The sequence below is a fragment of the Palaemon carinicauda genome, chromosome 11 (genome assembly GCF_036898095.1).
Source record: "Palaemon carinicauda isolate YSFRI2023 chromosome 11, ASM3689809v2, whole genome shotgun sequence".
NCBI classification, from domain to species: Eukaryota; Metazoa; Arthropoda; class Malacostraca; order Decapoda; family Palaemonidae; genus Palaemon; species Palaemon carinicauda.
The window spans coordinates 23,638,112-23,643,111 of NC_090735.1; positions in this window are offsets into that span (position 1 = coordinate 23,638,112).

The following is a 5,000-nucleotide window of genomic DNA, read 5'->3' on the forward strand; positions in this document are numbered from 1 at the left end:
TACTGTCATTAATAACAAATACTGCTCTCTCAAGATGGCAAATTATCTCTTTAATATTTGCTCTCCTGTTTACACTTGTAAATGTTCCATAAGAGAGGCGGGGAGGTTCTGCTTTTAAAACCCTCCAGATATTAATTTACTGTTGCAGTTTGCTGATAAAATATATTCTATTATTATTCATAAAACAATAAATACTTTATATAGTTAGGGTAATTCTTCAATGCATATCTTATCTTATTATAAGATAACATTATTCATGAATATCAAATATCCAATAGTTTTGAATTGTAGAGAAAAAGTGAATTTTCAGGACGTAGATTTCAAAAGCATATCCAGCAGATTTTGATAAGCTCGGATGTTTGACGCTGTGGATGCGATGTTGACCAATTCGTCGGCTCTTTGGGATCACAATCAAAATCCCTACTGCTTTATTCATGAAATTTCTGAGTGAGTTTCAGTTCTTTGTCTGTGAAATCTCTTGACAAACATTTCGAAAATTCCTGAATGAAGACATTACGTATGAATTAAATGTTCTTATGAAATCTCGTTGTAATCTCACGTAAAATTATTAATGCATTGTTATTCAGATTAATACTGGGGTTGCCCGTGTGTTTGTTCAACTTATGTACTCAAAGTTCCAAGAAGAAAGAAGTTATGGATTCCCCTTTGTAGTGATTTTATCGTATTAGGCGAACAGGAAAGTAGGTATATTCGAGTTTGCTCTTCTTGAAAAAAAGTACATTCAAAATATTTAAGGAAGAATCAAAGCGATATGAATTATGTATTGTTTACTGATGCTAAGATTGATTTTATTTAGAGAAACTTGGGAGCAGGTTTTGAGTTTTGTATTGCAAGAGTGGTGAAAAAATAGGTACTTTTGATAATTATTATTATTAAAATCATTAAAGTTATTAGAATTAATTTATTATTATCATTATAATTATTATTATTACCTTTATTATTATTATTATTATTATTGTTATTATTTTTATTATTATTATTATTATTATTATTATTATTATTATTAGTAGTAGTAGTAGTAGTAGTAGTAGTAGTAGTAAAGTTATTAATATCATTATTATTAAAATTAAAATTATCATTCTTAATATTATTAAAATTATTATTGTTAATTTTTTTGGTCTTCTCAGTTTTTTGATAATTGTTAGCATTCAGATTTTCCTCTTTTCTTTGCCAAATAACTTGACGAACAATGCCACCAGCTTTGCCGACTTGGTGGAATATAAACTTATTGTTTGCTTTACGATACAATATTTCTTTTTTACCTTTTTAGTGTTAAAAAGGGATTTGGAAAGATATCTTCAAAGAAATATTTAGTTGTTTGTTAATATAAATGGTATATTGTATGAAGTACCCAAGAGTAAATAGTAAGAGAAACCTAAAATAACAGAAAAATATTTCGAACCAAAATTAAACTAAATTCTTTGGTCAAATATATATTTTACATCCAGAGCCAATGACATTTAGGGAACTTACTATATGCACACGTAGAAAGTACGTACTGCATGAACGTCTGGTAAAAATGTATGGGAAGTTGGGGACCAATGTTCAGTAAATGATATATATCATATTCTTTGGTCAAATATTCAGTTGCCGTTCGGCTTCTGCTGTTTTGTAAAAGTTGAGTAATTCTCTTTCATGAGGGTAAATTCAGGAATACTATTTTAGCTTGTGTTTTTATCCTCTTGTTTTTTAAGTTTTTATAGTTTATATATTATGGATCTAATATAATGTTGTTATTGTTCTTGAAATATTTTATTTCAATTGTTCATTACTTTTCTTGTAGTTTATTTGTTTCCTTGTTTCCTTTCCTCACTGGGCTATTTTTCCCTATTGGATCCCTTGGGCTTATAGCATCCTTCTTTTCCAACTATGGTTGTAGCTTAGCTTGTAATAATAATAATAATAATAATAATGATAATAACAACCCTTAATCACGTTCTTACAATAACCAGCTGGTAGAACTAAAGGTTTGGAATGATTTAAAGTCACTGGTGTCTGAAGTTATTTGAAATATCACAATAAGATCCTTTTCCTTAACACTTTACAAAAAAATTCCTGTTATAGGAAAGTATTTTATTGATTATAAAGACTTTGAGAAAAACCAAAGAGGTAACCATTAATTTAATTTTTTATTAATGGCAACTAGAAACACCGATAATAGCTACAGTAGATAGAAATTCCTGAAAAGAAAGTATTTTTAACACGTTCTCTTTGTTTAAAACATGCATATTTTAATTTCATTGCACAATCTCTCTCTCTCTCTCTCTCTCTCTCTCTCTCTCTCTCTCTCTCTCTCTCTCTCTCTCTCTCTCTCTCTCTCACATCTGTAATATGTGTACTTTCATTTGATGACCAAGTTTTCGTAGAGTAGAAAAGCACTTATGGAAATAGATGGTTCAATCCCTATGTCTCTCTGTATTTACACCGCCTCTCTCTCTCTCTCTCTCTCTCTCTCTCTCTCTCTCTCTCTCTCTCTCTCTCTCTCTCTCTCTCTCTCTCTCTAACTGATTAACCGAGCAGCTTTGCAGAATCGAGATCAGCTAATATTACCAGGTTTAACGTAAAACGTGAAAAATCTGTGGCTAGTTAGCCCGGATATTCTGCACGGGTTAACACGCGATTAGACTCAATTGACCACATGAATATTCAACAAGGCATGTAGGCAAACATGTTGCCTGTATCCGCCAGTTTTTCCAAAAAAGCTGCTAACTGGTTTTCGTACTGAAATTTTTTATATATTTCTTTTATTTAATTTGGTTTTCGTACTTAAATTCTTTATATATTTCTTTTATTTAATTTGTTTTTTGTACTTAAATTCTTTATATATTTCTTTTATTTAATTTGTTTTTCATAATTAAATTCATTATATATTTCTTTTATTTAATTTGGTTTTCTTACTTAAATTTTTTATATATTTCTTTTATTTAATTTGTTTTTCGCACTTAAATTCTTTATATATTTCTTTTATGTTATTCCCAAAGGTTGTATATTTCTTAAGCCTAAATTGCTAGAGCGTGGGTGCTTTTATGTTGATTAGCGGAGATTTATTACAAATTTTCTTAGTGTTTTTTTCCATTTTTGATTTCAAAGAAAATGTATATTTTTATGTATATTTTCCTCCCTATTTTCTCCTTCATATTTTCTTATAATATCTCTAGAATTTATCTTTAATGATTTAGTTTTACAATAATAATAATAATAATAATAATAATAATAATAATAATAATAATAATAAATATTATTATTATTATTATTATTATTATTATTATTATTATTATTATTATTATTATGATTATTATTATTGTTATTATTATTATTATTATTATTATTATTATTATTATTATTATTATTATCGACTTGTGACAATACCATTACCATTATTATGATAATAATTAATATTATCATAAAAATTATTATTATTGTTATTATTATTATTATTATTACTATTGGTATTATTATTATTATTATTATTTTTTTTTTGTCTTATGATGATACCATTATTATAATTATAATTAATATTATCACAATTTTTTCTATTATTATTATTATTATTATTAAAATTATTATTATTATTATTATTATTATTATTATTATTATTATTATTATTATTATTATTATTATTATTATTATTATTATTATTATTATTATTATAAATAAAACATTTAGTCATATATTGTCACCTAGATTATTCAATATATTTTTTTTTCTTTCAATGCATTCGCTATAGTATGTTGAAAGGAAAGGATTTGAATCCAGCTGTGCTTTCATCTATTATTGCCACATCCAAAACCTCATTTCCAAACTTCGATTTCCTCGTCCAAAGATCCAAAGTTGATGATTGATTGAATTTCCTTCTCCTGTAACGTTCTTCTTCCATACACCTCTTTGCCATCCTTTATTCTTCTTTCCCCCTTCGTCTTCAAGTGTTTATCAACATCATCTCATTCCCTATATGTTTTTCTTACTTCTTCGCCTGGTCTTTCTTATTCATTATTCATTCTCCTATATTTTATGCTGCTTTCTCTTTCTTCTCTTCCTCCTTTTCAACCCCCATTCGCCTATTTGCATCTCTTCGTCATCTTCCTTCTTCCCTTCATTCTATCCATCATACATTCTAGTAATCATCAAACTTCTGCATTTTCTTCCTCCATTGCTCCCTTTTCAACTGTCATTCACCTATTTCTATTTCTTCGTCATCCGCCTTCTCTTTATTCTGCCTTCCATCTCACCCTCTTGTTATCCCCTCTCCCCCAGACTCTCCTCCCTTACTTTCACTCCTCCCTCCCATGCACTTCTCCCCCTCCATTCCCCTCCCTCCACACTCCTTCTTTTCTTTGGCATTCCCGAAAGAGAAGAATTCCTTCACTCCAGTTGAGCTGAGCAATTCCAGATTCCATTCCCTTCCTCATCCAGGGTGATTATGTTTCTAAATCTTCCAGAATTGGTCCGTATCTGCGATTTGTCAGTGGCGGCCGTAATTTGACTCAAATATTTGGTGGAATTATATTCTTTTAACCGGGGATGCATTGGGACCAAGTTTGGTTTAATTATGTTTAATTGATGATGAATGCTATCGAGTTAAATGTGTACAGAGATTTAAGCCTCCAAATGGAATAGAATATTTTGACGATTTTTTTTATACTAAAGACACACCTATCTATATATCTGTTTGATTATCATTATTATTATTATTATTATTATTATTATTATTATTATTATTATTATTGTATATATATATATATATATATATATATATATATATATATATATATATATATATATATATATATATATATATATATATATATATATATATATATATATACACACAAACACACACACACCCATACAAACCCAGCCATGAATTGATTGGCCGGTGCAGATTGATGATGGTTGGTGATTTTCGTCTGATCGTTCACAGGAAACCAACCTAGTATATGTGGCCCTGACTAGTACACTTTTGCTGATCATGACCATAA